We start from the raw sequence: 21,349 nt of genomic DNA on the forward strand, positions 1-21,349 counted from the left end.
TATTTCACATCCCTAAAAATCCTCTATGCTCTACCAATTCACCCTCCCATATATTTTCCTTTGGCTGAATGTTATTTAGTTGGACAGTTGGAATCACTCAGTATGTTGCCTTTTCATACTGGCTTCCTTAAAACAGACATGTGAATAATCATTTTCCATATCTTTCCACAGCTTGATATCTCATTTTAAAAAAAATCTCTGAATAATACATTCCAGAGTATGGATATACCACAGTTTATCCACTTATCTATATAAAGACATCTTTGATGCTTCCAAGTGTTTGCAGTTATGAATAAAACTGCTATAAACTTTTGTAAGCAGGCTTTTGTGTGGACCTAGTTTTTCAAACCTTCTAGGTAATTATTAAGGAACACAATTACTAGACTGCGTAGTGAAACTACATTTAAGTTCATTTTTTAAAAATCTGCCAGGCTGTCTTCAAAAGTATCTTTCATTTTATATTCTCTCCAGCAATTGCTCTACATCCTTACCAGCATTTAATGTTGTCAGTGTTTCAGATTTTGGACATTTTAATAGGTATGTAGTGATGTGTTCCTGTAAGACTCATAGTTTGCAATTCTCTCATAACATGATTCCAGGCTTCTTTTAATATGCTTATTTGCCATAAGCATGTCTTCTTGGGCAAGGTGTCTGTTCAACTTTTTCACTCACTTTTTATAGTCCTATGATTGAATTTTAAGAGTTATTTTTGTATTAGAAATAAAATCATTTTGTCATATGTATGGTTTGCAAGTGTTTTTGATCTGCAGCTTGTCTTTTCATTCTCCTGACAGTCTTTCATAGAGATTTTTAAAATTTTCATGGGGTTTGGAGTGCAATGACTGAGACTGCAGTTCCTTGCTTCATGGCTTCAGTTCATTGCTTCATGGCTGTGGCACACCTGCTGCCATGGAATGTTTCTGTGCAAGGGCACAGAATGACCAGTTGCTCTGGTGCACCCTGCCAGAAGAGGTTCTGTGGCAAGAATCTTATCAATCTCCACCTTGATCTCAGGCACATAGCTCCCTGGGAGAGAGAAATTCTGAGCATAACAAGACAACTACAATGTTTCACCAGTGCTGCTACTTCTGAGCCTGCCCACTTAACAGTAACTTTAGACAGTGGGCTTCCTGAGTGCTACAGGAAGCTCCAAGCATTGCAACAGTAAAATAGCTAGAAAAATGTTTCTAGCTCTGTAACTTTCTAGTGCACTAAGAAGAATGCCTCTGTAGTCCTTTACTTCTTGATTCTGAGACCCTATATAAATAAACTTGCTGGGCCAACTCTTCACTATTTCTTCATCAGACAGCAGTGTCCCACCTTATCCCAGCCTTTAATCTTCATATCTATGTGTATGTTTTTCTTAATCCCCCATCACTCTTCACTGGTACCTCTGGTTCAGCTGTCACAGCAGTGGAGTCAACTGATCAACCTGTTATTTTCTGGATCATGCTTGTAGTATTATCTAAAAACTAATTACTAGACTTAGGGGCATCTAAGTTTTCTCCCATTTATCACCTAGATGTTTTATAGCTTTATGTTCACATTGCTCCTTTGCCAAAAATCAGTCAATGATATTTATATGGGTCTATGGGTCTTTTGGGGGCTCTCTGCTCTCCCCCATTGGTCATTCACTAACACCAGTTGTCTTCATCGCTGTAGCTTTACAGCAGTTCTTAAAACCAGGTAGTGTCAATCTTCTGACTTGTTCTTCATTGATATTGAGATGGCTATTCTGGGACACACGCATTTCCTCATAAACTTTAGAATTAGGTTGCCAGTACATGCAAAATAACTTCATGAGATTTTGTTTGCAATTAATGGAGTTGGTAGGAATTAACATCTTCACAATATTGAATCTTTCCATCCATTAACATGAAATATGTCTCCTTTGTTTAGATAATATTATTCCTTCTGAGTTTTTCAGTTTTCCTCAAGTACATCTTGTATGTATTTTGTTAGATCCATACCTATGTATTTCATGGTTTGGGTGCTACTGTAAATGGTATGTGTGTTTCATTTCAGCCTCCAATTACTTATTGATGATTTGTAGAAATGTGATTGACTTTTTCAAGATAACTTTGCATCCTGCAACTTGGCTTACAGTCACTTATTAGTTATGGGTGTTTTTTATTTGTTTTTGTCAATTTGTTAGGGAACAGACAGATGTGAATGGTGGTAACATGAGGTTATCAGAATAATTCTATGAAATGGGTCCTCTTTGCTGATCCTCACATGCTTTCTTTCCAAGAAGAAATTTACTTGCAGCCCTGCCTGGCCTAGGTGGACAGGATATGTCACATCCCTCAATAAACCATGTGTTAACTGCAGGAGAAATACAAACCCAAGACAATGTTCTCCTGGGGAACCAAGGAAACTTTTGTGACCTGATTCCAAAACTCAGAGAGATAAGAATAATTTTCCTAACCATAAAATCTATAAGAACTTGTGGTGACGAAGTTAATTAGAGGGCTGGAGTTGTGGCTCAGTGGTGGAGCACTTGCCTCGCATTTGTGAGGCCCTGGGTTCGATTCTCAGCACCACATATAAATAAATGAATAAAATAAAAGTCCATCAACATCTAAAAAATATTTTTAAAAAAGAAGTTAATTAGAACTGGTCAGTATGGGCAAAGCAGACCTAGAGTTGCTTTGGCGATGGGTACTTAAAAAGTATGATGTCATCTTGCTGTCAGTCAAAAATCAGGAAGTGGACCTGGGTGGGACTATCTGGAAATTTCTCTGGGATCCCCAATGAAACTGGAGTGCAGGAGAGTCACATTGTCCCTATCCTCTTGAGAGGACTCTCTCTCTCCCTTGAGAGTGTCCCCCTTCCCTTTTCCTATCCTTTCAATAAACTCATTCCTGTTGCTGTGACAAATTTTTCTGATTTGATTGCAAGAATTAGGGTTTGAAGAGGGGGTCTTCAGGTTGCCTCAGTTTCCAGGAAGGCCCCAGCTCTGTTACAGATTCTTTGGAGTTTTCCACATACACAATCATGTCATCTGCAAATAGAAGTAGTTTTATTTCTTCCCTCCTAATCTGTACTTTTTAATTTTATTTTCTTAATTTGTTCCATTAGCTATGGTTTTCAGTATGATGTTGAATAGTAGTGTTGGGAGGGGATACTCTTTGATGTTTTTCTATCTTAGAACAAACATATTGTTTTTCGGCATTCAAGTATAATGTTAGTTATTAGTTTTCTATAGATGCTCTTTCTCAAGTTGAAGAAGCCCCCTTTATTCCTTTTGCTGAGAAGTTTTTAAATGAATTTTGGATTTTTTCAAATTCATTTTCTGCATCTATTGATATGATCATTGATTTTTCTCCTTTGACCAGTAGATGTAATACATTATACTGATTGATTTTCAATGTTTAAATAGTCTTGGATGCTCAATTTGCAAAACCCACTGGGCGATAGTGTTGAGAGCCACAGCCAAAGGGGCCCCAGCAAACTTCCAGCTGCCAGCAACCAGCTGCCAGCTGATGATCGGCTCACAGCGGCCCCAGCAACATCTAGCTGATTGGCTCCTCTGCGGTGATGTTCATTGGGCTGTTTCCCTGCCCTTCAGACTGCCGGCTGATGATTGGCTCACAGCAGCCCCAGCAACATCTAGCTGATTGGCTCCTCTGCGGTGATGTTCATTGGGCTGTTTCCCTGCCCTTCAGACTGCCGGCTGATGATTGGCTCACAGCGGCCCCAGCAACATCTAGCTGATTGGCTCCTCCACGGAGCTGCTCATTGGGGGACTTCTTTGGCTCCGCCCACGCAACCCAGCCAATCGGCCTCAAGAACAGGAGGATTGTGGGAGGTGGTGAGGTTTGTGTGGGGGTGAGAGGCTTGTGGGAAGCCGGTGGTGGCAGTTGGGCTCTGAGGGTTTTTTCCTGAGGAGCTGTTTTGTTTGGCCTTTGTAGTTCTAAAAATAAAGTTAGTTTCTTTTGACAAGTGGCTCCTGAATTGTGCCCAGCCAGACTGCGGCATTTGGTGGCCCGTACGGGGAGCGACTGAGGGTAAGTAACTGCTCGCCCCTGAGGGCAGGGCGAGAGGATGGGTAGCCATTCTAAGTTTCCTTTTTTGTTTTGCTTCATTTTTGTTTTAAGTTGCCTGTCCCTGGAGATGAGTGAGACGGAAGAAAAACCGCTCACATCTGAGAAAAAACTATTTGCGTCTGAGGAACAGACAGGGAGAAAGGACGGATGCACATGTCAGGAAGATAGAAAGGCTGATATAATGATTTTGTGTGGTTCCATTTTTATTGCATTCTGTCTCAGTTTTGTTTGGCATCATCTTGTTGGGTTGTATTATAGTAGAAATACGGGATCAGAAATTAGTAAAAAACAAACCAAAAGACTTTTAAGTAAATTGTTAGAGGAAGGAGGCATCTCAGTAAAATCAAGAACAGTCAGGGCATACGTTGATACAATACAACAATGTAGCCCATGGCTTTTTAAGGAGGAGTTGTTAGATATATCACAATGGAACCATCATGGTGAAGATTTAAAAAGAATAGAAAAGAACAACCCAGGGACTCTGCCAGTTGGCACATTGACATTGTGGGCGTTGGTATCTGGTTTGCTTAGTCCAAAGCCTTCAATTCAGACAAAGGTAGAGGAAGGAGAAGACATATTGATTCAAGTAAAAGAGAAGGTCTCTCAAGTTAGTCAGAAAGAGGAAAAGATTCAAGTAAAAGAGAAGGTCTTTCGAGCTAGTGAGACAGAGGAAGGAAGTTTAGAGCAGAAAAAGCCATCAGGGGAAAAGTTACAACAGGAGACTGCTAATAACACCTTTCTATCAGAGAGTGTAAGTGTCCAACCATCAGCACCACCTCTACAGGAGACTGCTACTAACAGCATTCTATCACCAGAGGACATAAGTGTCCAATCAACAGCACCACCTCCATATGCTAGGAGACTCCCAACCCCCGCAGTTGATAGTTGGGATCCTGAGACAGGATCTCAAGTATGCCCTGTATTTGAGGTAGGAGGGCAGCGAATTTACCAGGGTTTAAATTTCAAAACAGTGAAGGAGCTAAAAGAGGCTGTAACAACCTATGGTCCTCAAGCACCCTTCACTGTAAGCTTGGTCGAATCCATTAACAACTTGAACATGACGCCAGCAGATTGGGCTAATATGTGTAAAGCTGTGCTAAATGGAGGACAATACCTGTTATGGAAGGTTGCCAATGAGGAATTTTGCAAGGAGACGGCTAGGCGAAATGCAGCAGCTGGTTATTCTCAGAGAAATCTAGATATGTTGTTAGGAAAGGGACCTTATGAGGATCCGCAGCAACAAATTGCATATGATCCTGGCGTATACTCACAAATTGCTGTAGATGCAGTTAAGGCATGGAAGACTTTACAAGGACATGGAGGTTTACAAGGTCAATTATCTAAGATAATACAAGGAGCTAATGAACCTTACGCTGAATTTGTAGATAGGCTTATTCAAACAGCTACCAGAATTTTTGGGAATACAGAACAAGCAATGCCACCAATAAAACAACTGGCTTATGACCAAGCGAATTGTTGGTGCAGAGATATCATTAGACCATGGAAACAGGAAGATTTAAACACATATATTAAATTATGTAGAGACATTAATGAACAAGAGCAAGTCATGGCAGCTGCAGTAAAACAGGCTTTAGATGCCAGAGACATTAATGAACAAGGGCAAATTGTGGCAGCTGCAGTAAAACAGGCTTTATATACCAGGCCAAGAACATGTTACAATTGTCAACAAACAGGACATTTTAAAAGGAATTGCCCCATAGGAGGAGGGTTTAACAAAACTAGGTATCAAAGGAGTAGAATACCGGGTATTTGCCCATGATGCCGTAGAGGGAGACATTGGGCTAATGAATGCCGTTCTCAAACCACCATAGAGGGTACTCCATTACATTGGGCTAATGAATACCGTTCTCAAACCACCATAGAGGGTACTCCATTAAAAAACGAACAAGGACAAGGTGTTTATCCACAATATCGTGGACAAAGGCATCGGGCTCCGTTGCCAAAAAATGGACAGGGGGCCCCAATGCTCCGGGGCCCCAAACCACAAATATACGGAGCACTGGAGGAACCCAGCAACCCCATCAGGGTAGTGACCAGGACACATTGTCCATCAGATCCCTCATCAGACAAACCAGAGGGAGCGCAGGGTTGGACATCTGCGCCTCCGCCAGATCAGTACTAACTCCAGAGATGGGAGTTCAAATCATTCCCACAGGGGTAAAAGGACCTCTTCCCAAAGGAACAGTAGGCTTATTATTGGGACACAGCTCTTCTACTCTAAAAGGACTTTTGATAAGTCCTGGGGTAATTGATCCCGATTATGAAGGTGAAATAAAAATTATAGCCAGTTCTCCAAAGGGTATATCAGTAATTTCACCAGGAGATAGAATAGCACAGTTACTAATAATACCAAGCCTACATGATAAATTTTCCAGTCATGCTGTAGAAAGAGGTTCCAAGGGATTAGGCTCCACAGGTGTAGATTGGGCTATGCTTTCTTTAAATTTAGATTCTCGCCCCATGCTAAAACTAAATATTCAAGGACATGAATTTAATGGGCTACAGGATACAGGTGCAGACCTTAGCATCATCTCTCGTCAAGAATGGCCAAAACATTGGCCATTACAACAAGCCACTCAAACGCTTCGAGGCCTAGGAGTGGCGACTAATCCTGATGGAAGCGCAATGGTATTAGATTGGAAGGATCCTGAAGGATGTGAAGGAACTATACAACCATATGTATTGGATCATCTTCCCGTAAATTTATGGGGACGAGATGTCTTAGATCAATTAGGTTTGACATTAACAAATAACATCAATCAAAATGCACCCACTATTATGGCTAGACAAGGTTTTAGGAAAGGAAAAAGATTAGAAAAACAAGAACAAGGTATAGCAGCACCAATACAAATAGATCAAGGAACAGACAGACATGGGTTGGATTTTCACAAAGGGCCACTGAGACAATAAAAATTACATGGAAATCAGAAAGACCAGTATGGGTTCCTCAGTGGCCCTTGACTAAAGAAAAGATACAAGTAGCCCATGATCTGGTCAAACAACAATTAGCAGAAGGACATATACAACCTTCTGTATCTCCCCATAATACTCCCATTTTTGTCATCAAAAAGAAATCTGGTAAATGGAGATTATTGCAAGACTTAAAAGCCATTAATAATGAAATGGTCATTATGGGACCTGCTCAATCGGGGATTCCTCAATTGTCTGCTTTGCCAAAAACTTGGTATGTTTTAGTTATAGATATTAAAGATTGTTTTTTTTCAATTCCAATTCATCCTGAAGATAGTCCACGTTTTGCATTTACTATCCCTGCACTAAATCATGAAGGTCCTGATCAGAGATATGAATGGAAAGTACTCCCTCAAGGGATGGCTAACAGCCCAACTATGTGTCAAATTTATGTTAACAAAGTAATCCAGCCACTTAGAAATCAAAATCCTGAACTACAAATATTTCACTATATGGATGATGTATTATTAGCACACAAAGCTAAAAACACATTGCTAGAATGTTATGCCACACTTATAAATTTATTGAAAAATTATAATCTAGAGATAGCAATAGATAAAGTACAATTAAATTTTCCAATTAATTATTTAGGAGTTCTATTATCCTCAACCATGGTCCGTCCACCAAAAATTCAAATACGAGTAGATCAACTCAAATCACTTAATGACTTTCAAAAGTTATTAGGAGACATAAATTGGATAAGGCCTTATCTAGGTATTCCAACAGGAGAGTTGGGACCTTTATTTGATATCCTAAAAGGTCCATCAGATCCAAATTCACCCCGAATGTTAACGCCTGAAGCAAGAAAGGCATTAAAAATCATTGAGACATATATGGAAAATATGCATTTGGATAGAATTGATATAAGTTTGCCTTTATTATTTATTGTACTACCAACAAAAAATATTCCTACAGGAGTATTTTGGCAAGAAGGTCCATTATTATGGATACATTTATCTTATTCTCCTAACACTATTCTTACTAGGTATCCTGAGGCTGTAGGACAATTAATACTCAAAGGAATAAAAACAACAAAGGGAGTATTTGGAATTTCTCCCAATAAAATTATTACTCCATATACTATGAATCAAATTGATGAATTAGCTAATGAGTTAAATACTTGGGCAATAATCATGTGCAAATCTAATGTTTCATTTGATAACCACTTACCATCTAATCCTTTATTATCTTTTTGGTCATTGCATCCTGTAATTTTTCCAAAAACGACAAGAAAAACACCTATCATGAATGCTCCAAATATATTCACTGATGGGTCAAATAATGGTACAGCAGCAATAGTTACACCTGATCAAACTTTTACATTTTTAGTACCCAAACAATCAGCTCAAAAGGTAGAGCTTAATGCAGTATTACAAGCTTTTGTGATGTTTAAAAATTCTGTATTTAATTTATTTTCTGATAGTCAGTATATAGTTAATGCTATAATATCCCTTGAAGATGCTGGTAGGATTTCCCCTTCTTCTACTGTTTTCTCTTTGTTTTCCACTATACAAAGTTTAATCTGGGACAGAAAAGATCCATTCTTTATAGGACATATCAGGGCACATACAGGATTGCCTGGAGCCCTTAGTTTGGGCAATGATTTAGCAGATAAAACTACACATGACATACATATTTTCTCTACACTAGAAGAAGCTATAAATTTTCATAAAAGGTTCCATGTCAATGCTAATACTTCACAAAAGCATTTTAAAATAACTAAGGAACAAGCTAGACAAATAATAAAACAATGTCAAAATTGTGTAACCTTTTTACCACAAGTTAATCTTGGAGTCAATCCTAGAGGATTGATACCTAACCATATTTGGCAGATGGACGTCACACATTTGCCAGAATTTGGAAAATTAAAATATTTGCATGTTACAGTTGATACTTCTTCTGGATTTTTGATGGGCTCCCTTCATGCCAGAGAAAAAACTAAAGATGTTATAGCTCATTGCTTACAAAATTTTGCCACTGTGGGCATTCCAAAACAGTTAAAAACAGATAATGCCCCTGGTTATACTTCTACCTCTTTTAAACAATTTTGCTCATCATTTGGCATTACTCATATAACAGGAATCCCATACAATCCACAGGGACAAGGCATAGTTGAAAGAGCTCATCAAACTATTAAAATGTACTTATTAAAGCAAAAAGACGGAATTGGGAAGGGGTATATATTCCCCAAAGATAAACTTAAAATAACCCTTTTTACTCTAAACTTTTTAAATTTGGATTCATCAGGACTTAGTGCTGCAGAAAGGCATATGTGTCCAAAAAATGTACATAAGCCCAAGGTACTTTGGAAAGATATTCTAACAGGACAATGGAAAGGTCCTGACCCAGTAATTGTCTGGAGTCGGGGGTCTGTTTGTGTGTTTCCACAGGAAGAACAGCAGCCGATTTGGATTCCGGAGAGATTAACTAAAGTCCTGACCCAGTGATTGTCTGGAGTCGGGGGCCTATTTGTGTATTTCCACAGGGAAAACAGCAGCCGATTTGGATTCCAGAGAGATTAACTAAAGCGATTTCTACAGACCAAAAAGAAGATGATTTGGCTCAAATCCATAACAGCTGATATCCAAAACTCCAATTTAGCTATCCTTACATCTGCGACAGAACCAGGATGCTTTTTTCAATATCTATTTTATTATTGCCTTTTCCCATATCATGAAGTTCTATTTTGGTTTTTGAGCTCATACAGACCTAAATTAATGTTTTGCTGATCAGTTCTATTTTTTTTTTTGACTATAGAGTTTTTAAACATTGCGATGGAGATTTCACCTGTAAAAAGTTATAAGGCCTTTACTATTATGTTATGTGTTGTATGTATTATATTATGTGTGCACACTTGTGTTTTGTGTTATATGTTTGAATGTACATATGTCCATATATCATATATGATGAGCGCTCATGAAAAAATGGATCCAAATATTTTTTTTTTTATTCACGTGATTTAAATGGTTTAATTTAAATTGGGTAAATAACTATTAAGAATTGTTTTAATATGTAAACAAAAAAGAAGGTCAACAGATCTGTTTGTTTACTTTCACCTTTCCTTTTCATTATATTTAATAATTCTCTTCAAGATAATGTAAATTGTTAAGAAAATCGTTTTCTTTTCTCTTGAAGATAATGTAAATTGTTAAGAAAATTGTTTTCTTTTAGTGCCTTCTGGAATGTTACATAATTTTTTCTTTAGCCATTATTGCCAGAATTCCTATCTTCATCCCAGTGCCGGTGAAGACAAAGATAAAACTAATCTACAGTTTCTGCAATAGCCATCACTGAACTGCTTGCAGAACTTGCCTAAACTATGTGTCACTTGTATGCATTGTGAACTCACTTGTATGCATTGTGAACTATCTGTTGGTGCAGCGACTTGTGGTAATGTTAGAGTATTTTTACTGATGATGTCATCGGTGGTACAATCTTTCCAACAAGAGCCATCAATTGGCTTGGTGTTTCTTCCTCCCTTCTGCTTGTCATGACAAAGACCTCTCCACAGGTGTGGCTGTATACTGGACCAGTAGTCAATGACGGGTAAGATCCAATTACAATGGTACCAACCTAAGACAGGAGGCTGACGCCCTGAGGTCAGCTCATCCGAAGACGGGTAAGGACCATATGTAGTATTGGACAACCTAAGGCAGGCACGGTCCCCAAGCCACATGCTTGTTGTTTAAACAGAGAGGGGGAGATGTTGAGAGCCACAGCCAAAGGGGCCCCAGCAAACTTCCAGCTGCCAGCAACCAGCTGCCAGCTGATGATTGGCTCACAGCGGCCCCAGCAACATCTAGCTGATTGGCTCCTCTGCGGTGATGTTCATTGGGCTGTTTCCCTGCCCTTCAGACTGCCGGCTGATGATTGGCTCACAGCGGCCCCAGCAACATCTAGCTGATTGGCTCCTCCACGGAGCTGCTCATTGGGGGACTTCTTTGGCTCCGCCCACGCAACCCAGCCAATCGGCCTCAAGAACAGGAGGATTGTGGGAGGTGGTGAGGTTTGTGTGGGGGTGAGAGGCTTGTGGGAAGCCGGTGGTGGCAGTTGGGCTCTGAGGGTTTTTCCCTGAGGAGCTGTTTTGTTTGGCCTTTGTAGTTCTAAAAATAAAGTTAGTTTCTTTTGACAAGTGGCTCCTGAATTGTGCCCAGCCAGACTGCGGCACGATAGTGTATAATTCAGTCCATGCATATATTGTTGGGTTCTACTTGCTAATACTGTGTTGAAGGTTTCTGAACACACAGTCATGAAAAGAATTGGTCTATGGTTTTTCTGCCCTATAATATCCGTGTCTAGTTTTAGACTTGGTGAATTTCTGGCTTGTGAATGACTTAGAAATCAATTGTCCTCTCCACTCTGTTTAATAGGACAGATCATAGTGAAGTGCTATATTTCTATTTTAAATGTTTGATAGAATTCCCACCAAAACTTTATGGACTTAGAGCTTTTCAAAGGGAAGTTATTAGTTATTGAATCAATTTCTTTAACTGCTCTGGTAGTCTATTTCTTATAAGTGTGAGTTTTGAGAAATTGTGTCTTCCAATATATTGGGCTATTTCATCTAGGTTATCAAATTTGTGGGCAGAGACTTGTTCATTGGATGCAGAATTCTAGGATAGTGTTTTATTCTTCCAGTATTTTAAATCTTACAGTCCACTCTTTTCTTCTTTGCACAATTTCTGAATAACAATTTTGATCTAATTCTTATTCTGTTTCCTGTATGTAACCCCTGTGCCACTGGCTTTTTCCAAAATTCATATTCATATTCTTCTCTCTCTCTCTCTCTCTCTCTCTCTCTCTCTCTCTCTCTCTCTCTCTCTCTTTCTCTCTCTCTCTCTCCCCCCTACAGGCTTAGGTGTAAATTCTCTGTCATTTATCCTGATAGGTGTTTTTTTAGTCTTGTGGATCTGAAGGCTTGTGCCTGTTGTTAATTTTGAAAAATTCATATAATTTTTTCCTTCTCTTTTTTGTATTCCCATTATGTGAATGTTATATTGTTTGTAATTGCCCCACAGTTCTTGAGTGTCCTGTTCCCTCTTTAAAAATTATTTTATTTCTTTGTATTTAATGTTTTGAAGATTATATTGACATATTTTCACTGATTCTTTCCCTAATTCTCTTGTAAGGCATATGGAAAAATTCTGTGCCAGACAGAAGAGTGAGTTCTAGGTGGGCTCCCACTGGTAACTAAATCACTTCTACTCCCAACACATTAGGCAAAATAAATCACATAACTCTGTCCCCAGTGGACAAGAATTACATCCATACCACATACCTGAGAAGGGAGAAACACAACGATTGTGTGGATCTCCCGCACAAACTGAAGTAGGGGCTAAATGGATGTCCTCATCTCTTCTTGGCCTGTCCTCTGTGTAGTGTATCTAACATGCCTTGACTTTTGGGACTCCAGCTCTCATGGAGAAGCTACCCTTTCTACTTCCATACGCTCTTTCTTATAATCTGCCATGACCAAGAAGAGCTTCCTCTTCCAGTCTGATGGGGAATTACCAGGCCTCTTGTTCTTTTTAATTTTTAAATTGGTGTTAGCAATGCCTTGCTTCTTCTTTCCTTCTTCTTTTATTCTTCTAATTTTATTTTAACCAGGGGATATTTAGCCACTCAGCCACATCCATTTTTATGTTTTATAAGGGTTTTGCTAAGTTGCTTAGGGCCCTGCTAAGTTGCTGGGACTTTGAAATCATGATCCTCCTGCCCCAGCCTCCTAAGTTGCTGGGATTACAGGCATGTGCCACCGAACCTGGTGATGCCCTGCTTCTTTAAGACAATAGATGTAAAGTTATTGCTAGGGAACATGATTTACTAAGGAGAGGGATTTAAAAAAAAAACTTATGTAATATTTGCAAAGTGTTATCCCATCAAATCTGAGTTCATAATCTGTACAACATTGAGTGTGTGAGACATTTGTCACAATTGAGTCACAGGCAGTACTAATTTAACAACATGATTTCACTCATTTGATGGTTCTTTCTCACTCTCTAGGGGACGGTCCCCCATGGCACCCTGTGAAATGACTTGTGTGCTGCTTCTGTCCTTGAGCCTTTCTAATTTGTATATGAACACCTTTCCAAGGTATAATCCAAGTTCTAAAATGTTTGTATTTAGATTTCTATGATTTTTTTAAAAGAAATTTATGTCATAAATAATAGATGAATAGACCATAAAAGTTATTAACTCAACAGTACACTATGAGTCTTTGGGGCATACACCATGACCTATTTCTTCAATGGCTTTTAATTATTTCTTAACATTGTAGATTATCTTTGTTAAAGCATAAGGGTCCAGTAAACTGTGGGTTCCTCTTTGGTCTTCAAGTCAGTGTTAATGAAGAGAGTTTCTGCTTGAAAACCTGCTTCTATCTGATGATTTAACTTGAAGATGAACTTTTGGGGAGTTTCCTGAGATCTTTTCACACTGATCTTTACAACTGTACTCAAAACATCTGAAATTCTTCCTAAAAATACAAGTAGCAGAAACAATGGAACAGCCTTAACTATGAAAGTCTAATACCACTCTTCATTCATCATATATGTGCACCATTAAAAATGTTTATTTGGCAGAACTAGGAATAGAGTGAACCAACATCAATATCATAAAGGAGGCCTTACATAAAAAAATAAAACCAAAGCCAACATCATAGTGAACGGGGAAAAATTGAAAGCATTTTCTTTAAAATGTGGAACAAGACAAGGTTGTCCACTCTCATAACTCCTATTCAATATAGTACTAGAAATTCTAGCCAGAGCAGTTAGGCAAAAGAAAGAAACAAAAGTGTAAAAAGTAGGAAAGGAAGAACTCTAATTATTACCATTTGCAAATGATATGATCCTATACTGGAAGATCCAAAAAACTCTTCTAAAAGACTGTTAGAGGTAGTAAACAAATTCAGCTAAATAGGAAGTTACCAAAAAAAAAAAACCACAAAAATCAATAACTTTTCTATGTACCAATCATTGATCTGCTGAGAAAGAAAGCATGAAAATAATACTATTCATAATAACCTCAAAAAATACCTAGGAATAAGTCTAACAAAGGAGGTGAAAGACCCCTATGATGAAAACTTCAGAATCTTGAAAAAAGAAATTGAAGACCTCAGAAGATGTAAAGAACTACCACATTTATGGACAGGCAGAATTAACATTGTCAAAATGTCACCCTATCAAAAGCAATGTGCAGATCCACTCCAATCCCTGTCAAAATACCAATGGTACTCTTCACAGATCTGGGGGAAAAAAAACAGTCCTAGAATTAATTTGGAAGGAGAAAAGACCCAGAATAGCCAAAGCAATTCTAAAAAACCAAAAAAGAAATGCTGGAGGCATCACAATACCTTTCTCTAAATTATAGTGCAGGTTATAGTACCAAAAACTGCGTGGTACTGGCATAAAAACAGACACATAGACCAATGGTACAGAATAGAAGGCAAACCCACACATCTATAGTCATGTGATCCTTGACAAAGGTGCCACAAACATACATGGAAGAAAAGACAGCCTCTTTAACAAATGGTTCTGGAAAATGGTCATCTGTAGGTAGAAGAATGAGACTAGACCTTTATCTCTCACCCTGCCCCAAAATCAACTCAAAATGCATCAAAGACCTCAAAATTAGTCCAGAAACTATGCAACTCCTAGAAGAACATGTATGGTCAACACTCCAAAATATAGGTACAGGAAATGACTTTCTCAATTTAACCCCAAAGCTCAAAAAATAATGCCAAGCGTTAATAAATCAGATGGCATCAAATTAAAAAAAAAAACTCTGCATAGCAAAGGAAACACGAATGTGAAGAAAGAGCCTACAAAATGGGAAAATATCTTTGCTAACTACTCATCTGACAGAAGATGAATACCTGAAATATATAAAGAACTAAAAAAAAAATTTAACATCAACCCCCCCCCCCCACTTAATAAATGGGCAAATTAACTAAATGGGCATTTCTCAAAAGGAGAAATTGAATGGGGAAAAAATACAAAAAATGTTCAACATCATTAGCAATTAGGGAAACACAATCAAAACTATGTTGAGATTTCATCTCACCCCAGTCATAATGGCAGACATCAAGAATACAAACAACAAATACTGGAGAGGATGTTGAGAAAAAGGAACACTTTTACACTGTTAGTGGGTTGGAAATTAGTACAACCACTAAGGAAATCAGCATGGAGTTTCCTCAAAAGACTAGGCATGGAACCACAATATGACCCATCTATACCACTTTTTGGTATTTATCCTAAAAAAATTAAAGTTATCATACTATACCCATATCTGTAGCACAATTAATAATACCCAAACTATGGAAACAGCTTAGGTATTCATTAATGGATAAATGGATCAAGAAGCCTAAGTATTCATTAATGGATCAATAGATAAACAAAATGTGTATATGTACACAATTGAGTTTATTCAGTCATAAAGAAGAATTAAATGATGTCATTTGTAGGAAAATGGATGGAACTTGAAAGCAGTAAATCAAAAGCAAAATAAGCCAAATTCAGAAGGTGAAGGGTCATACACCTTCTCCCATATGTGAAAGCCAGAATGGAAAATGGAAAAGAAAGGCATTGAGGTCAGTACAGTAGAGGAAAGGGACCAGGGGGAGGGAGGAGGAGAGAGAAAGGGAATGATATTGGCCAAATTGTATTGTTATATTGTGTACAACTATAATGCACCAATAAAAAAAAACATGAGAAAAATGTTTTTTTTTTTTCTTTTTTTTAAAACACCAGAGACTGGGTGGTTTATTTATTTATTTATTTATTTATTTATTTATTTAAAGAGAGAGAGAGAGAGAGAGAGAGAGAGAGAGAGAGAGAGAGAATTTTTTAATATTTATTTTCTAGTTTTCGGCGGACACAACATCTTTGTTGGTATGTGGTGCTGAGGATCGAACCCGAGCTGCACGCATGCCAGGCGAGCGCACTACCGCTTGAGCCACATCCCCAGCCCATGAGAAAAATGTTTAACAATGCGGTAAGATTTTTCCAGTGCCTATATGACATATGATTATCACCTCTGTTACAATATATACTGTTTAATGCAATGAAAAATTAATACATGTTTCTTTTCTTCAGTGGATTCCATAACACTTATTCAAGTCTCTTCCACAGAATACCTGCAGTGGAACATTCGTGTCTCTTAAAATTCCTATGTTGAAATCCTAACTCCCAGGGTGATGTCATTAGGAGATGTTGGAGGTAAGTAGGTTGTGAATGTAGAACCCTCTTGAATGAGATCAGTGCCCTGATCAAAGGAACCCAGCGACCTCTCATGCTCTCTTCCCACTACATGAAGATACAGCAGGAAGCAGGTAGTCTGCAACCAGAAGAGGGCTCTCACCAAAACCAAACTAGGCTGGCACCCTCATCTCAGACTCCTAGCCTCCATAACTGTGAGAAACAAATTTCTGTTGTTTATAAGCTACCCAGTTTCTAGTACTTGGTTACAAGCACTTATTCTCATCTGATCACCTTGGGGTGGTATTACATAGCTTTTGACCTCTTTTTTGCCCCCTCAGTTGATAGTAATGCCTTTCCCAATGCTTCATAGAAAGTTCTTTCATTAGATTTTTATGTGATTGGATATATTTGTCTTTAAGGCTATAAGAGCTACATAGTAATGCCCACACGAATGTAGACAGGCCCACAATGCTGAATGACTCTACTCCTTATACTATATACAAGTCAAAATAGTCATATGTCCTATTCTGCTTCTTATTTATTTATTTATTTTGTGATACTGTGAGATTGAGCCCAGGGCCTTGTGCTTGCCAGTCAGGTGCTCTACCACTGAGCTACACCCCCAGCCCTCCTCATTCAATTTCAATGAGATATTTACTTCATGTCCAGATTGTATGCAGGCCTGAAGCATAACTGATCATACAGAGGCCTATAGGGTAATTCATGATTTATATCTAATATGAGTTATTAAACTGAGTTTGGCTGTTGTAAGACTTCAAAAATTACGTTTGCAAAATTGGAATTGAACAGACATGAGCAATGCAGATCCGATTACAATATACATCATCCCTTTCTATTATAGGTATCTTTCAAATTGGGGCTCATGAGGGAAAAAGGAGTAATACACACAAATTTAATGAATTCTTCCATTTTTCTCTGTAAAGAAACAACTGCCATGGGTATAATGTAAAGTTGTCATACAATATTATATGGTGTCCCTGGGGACATTTGAACACAGTTTAAAGGGAGATCAGATATGATTTTTAAAAAAATCTGTTTTCTTATCTTCAATATTATTGAAATTTAATGTCAATACAAAAATACTGATGTAAATTTATAACCCACTTATTTTCAAATTACCAATTATCAAAGTATTGAAGGGTTTAGATGCATTTCCAATGCACCTGAAATATGGAATTTTTTCCAGATTGAACCCTGGACCTTGTGCATGGTAGGCAAGCACTCTACCAACTGAGCTATACCCGCAACCTCCCATGGAATATATTTTATAAATGAATATGATATGCAACAGCAAGGTGTGTAGGTGTGTGCAAAGATGACCAGAAGCATGACTGAAGCCCTGTTGGTTTTTTTAAATCTCAGAATCATATGATAAAATGGCAGGAAGTGCGCACACACACACACACACACACCTCAGAAAATCAGCTTACTTCTCTCCAACCGAGGTAGTTCAACATTTTCTCAACAGAAATCACTTGACTTTGACAGAAGCTCATCTCTGTAGTTGATGCTCACTAGTATATATATAGTTGACATTATAGGTGACATTATAGTTCACATTTCAATAACAAAAGTGGGTTCATTCTGCCTCCTACGTTCACAAGAAAACTGAAACTGACAGTTTCACCAGTTTTCATCCCACAGCCTTAGCCACCTCTCCCTCAGGAGAAATAGTCTTTCTTTAAGGAAGGCCTCCTTCTTTTACTATCAAAAAAGGGTGACTGTAAAAATTCATTCTCTATTCTTATACATGTACTCTGCCCTTCTCCTGCCCTACTTTATAAATTACTTTTATATTGCTTGAAATTGGGTTATCTAAAAATCCATGATAACTGTATTTACTACTAACATCACTTAACAAAACTGGGCTATCTAAATTGGTTATTATTAAATCCATGTTTTAGCCATATGTTTCATTGATTTTTTTTCTAAATGAGTGACTTTTTTGAGAGCTATCCTTGATTTGCTCAGAAACAAAAAATTATATAAGAAACAAGTTATAAAATTTTTGTTCAAAAAAAGACAAGGTAGTTTGACCTCGTGATAGAATGGTTTTCTGAAGGACAGAAAAGATTTTGCTCTTTTATACTGTATTTCAAGTGAAACAATATTTCAGGATTCAAGTTTTATTTGATACACATAGCAATTATCTTTACTGGAAACAGCTAGAAAAAGATAGCATTGTTCAAAATGCAAAGAACAAGGCGGATTCATGGTGATAGTATAAGTTCTGTGCAACAGTGATTTTTCTGAACCACCCTGTGCGTTAGGTCCACATGGTGAGAGATGAGTTAGAGGTGAGTGGGGTGGTGAGTATCAGCAGCTCAGAGTCCTGTTGTTTATGCAGTGACATTCTGTTTGCCTAAAGAGGAGAAAGAATACTGGTTGCACCTGTTAAAAAATGACAAAGTGGCTCATGCCTGTAATCCCAGTGGCTCAGTGGAGCTGAGGCAGGAAGTTCAAGGCCAGCCTCAGCAACTTAGTGAGGCCCTGTCTCAAAATAAAAAATAAAAAAGGGCTGGGGATGTTGTTCAGTGGTTAAGTACCTCTGGGTTCAATCCCCAGTACCTTAAAAAGAAAGAGAGAGAGAGAGAGAGAGAGAGAGAGAGAGAGATTGACAAAAAGTCTTTCTGATATCTATTTTTTTTCCTTGTTTCAATGAAAATAAAGAATTGACAATTTAGAAGCAAATATTATACTTCTGAATAGTTGCAAGATTTTCTTGAGGCTGCCCTACTAGAATCTAAACTTCAGATCCAAATCCCTACGACTCTAACACTCAAAATGGAATGTGAGAGCTGGGCCCAGCGCCTCCAGCTTCAGAGCCCTCTGCTCCAGGCTGGGGAGATGGTTACCTAGCCCAGGTCCCCGGTCTTTGCGAGACAAGCTGTTAGGTGTGTTCCAACACCCATGTGGTGGTGTGTACCTGTGCCTCGTTACACTCCAGAGCAAACTGAGCGCTCACTGTGGACCCTACTTAGTCTCCTCAGCTGCCAACCACTCTATCAATGTTTAGCTGTCCACATCTGCTTGTTCAGGAACATGGCCAGGGTTAGCGTTGGGTCCAGGAGAGCCAGGCCCATAAACTCCCTTGTCCTCTGAGGTGTCCAATCAGCTGAGGCTTCGTCCCCAGAGCCCTTCTGGCCACCAGCGCTGATGTGAGGGAGCTGCTGAGAGAGGCTAGGGGAAGTGTTGGCAGAGACCTGCTTGGGAGCATCCAGGAGGATGAGAGGGGAGGAACTTTGTCCAGCGTGAAGCTGACTGTCATCCCCTGAGGTTTATTTACATTATAATTCTACTACCAAAGTCTTTTTGTTTGCTTGTTTTCTTTTCTGGTGGAAAAAAAAGAAAAACATCTGATTTGTCTAATTTGGGACAAGCAGCCCCTTCAGGACTCAGTACAGGGGATGCTCAGCTCAGTTCAGTACTGTGACCAGTACCTGGAGTCTGGTAAACCGGAGGCAACTCCCACTGTGGTCCAGGATGGGGCAGAGTGGCCATCTAAGAAGGCCCCAGAGGCCTGCCTGCAGGTCTCCTGCCTTCTCTCCCACCCCTAATAACAGACCCTTTGCTTGCCTCGATATCACCCTCCGCCAGGTGGCTTCTCCTTCAGTTTCTCACCTGCCTTCTACCAAAGAAATGCAGATGATCACAACTCTGCACCTTAGGTACTTGGGGAGAAGCAGAGTGGAAATGGTGACTCTCTCTCAACCTTGTACCTCTTGGACACCCCTCAGATACCAAGAAGAAAGTCCCTTCCATGGAATAGAGTTTTTTCATTGGGCCTTTAATTCACCGTTCAGTTTCCCGGGGTTGTGCATGCTCATCCAGCCTGGCTGAGAACGGCTGCACCACGTGCATGTGCCCTCCTGAGCCACAGCCTCTCCACAGTTGGATGGGCCTGAAGAGCTGGTCCAGGCAGCTGCTTCCTGAGGTCTTTTCCTCTAGGGAGGCGCTTCTCCTGGGTAGCCATCACCCCAGTGGGAAAAAGCACCAGGTTTCTCTCTTGATTCCTTTTACCAATCGATCATTTCCAGGCACTTAAGGTTTAGATGTAGTTATGGTTTTTTAAATATTTTTTTAGTTGTTGTTGGACACAATATCTTTATTTTACTTTTTTATTTTTATGTGGTGCTGAGGATGGAACCCAGGGCCTCACACGTACTAGGTGTGTGCTCTACCACTGAGCCATAACCCCAGTCCCAATGTAGCCCCAAATGTAGTTATGTTTCTGAGGACCATAATTTCCCCCATCTTTGCTTTCTGTAATAATAGTTGGGAATGTGTTACTTGAAAACTCATCCAAATTCAAATTCAAAGGTTAGTGGCCTTAGGATTTCAAGTTGAAAATGGCCAAATTCACTGACAAGTTAAAATTTAGGATATTTTTTTTTCTTTTCTATCATGCAGTTTCTTTAGGGGAAGAATTTTATTTTTGCTGAAACAGATTCCTAAACATCGTGGGAATATGTTTTAGAAGTAAAATAAGAAGAAACTACTTAAAGCAAGTTTGACAGATGTAATTAAACAGTGTTTCATTTTGTTGATACATATTTTGTTTTCGTATGTTGCACATAAATATTCATTTAGTTTACAGAAAAATCCTCTGGAGATTCTAACATGATATGATCATGTTATTGTGCCTGGTTTACGATCAGGAAACTGAGTCACTGAGAGGCTGACAGATGCACAACAACACATTGCTATTAAGATGCAGCAGGGATTGAAACCCAGGCTGCATTTACAATTACATCAGTGTGGAGACAGGTGTCATTACATGTTTGCAGATGACATTGTGAAGGTAGAATTCTGACAGTTCCAAACCAGGTATAGCTGCCTTAGGGTCTAGGGAGGAGGCGACAAGTCACTTACACTGCTGGTGAGAATTTTAAAAAATAACAAGAGACAGATTGTGTTAGTCAGCTCTCTGCTGCTATCACCAACCTGAGATCATCAGCTTGCAAAGAGGAAAGGTTTAGTTTGTCTCACTATTTCAGAGGTTTCCATCCATGGTCCCTTGGCCTCATTGCTTTTGGGCCTGGGGCCAGGCAGTACCCTGCAGTGAGACCTGTAGTAGAAGAAACCATT

Source organism: Spermophilus citellus (genome assembly GCF_964194105.1).
Source record: "Spermophilus citellus genome assembly, chromosome: 12".
Lineage (NCBI taxonomy): Eukaryota > Metazoa > Chordata > Mammalia > Rodentia > Sciuridae > Spermophilus > Spermophilus citellus.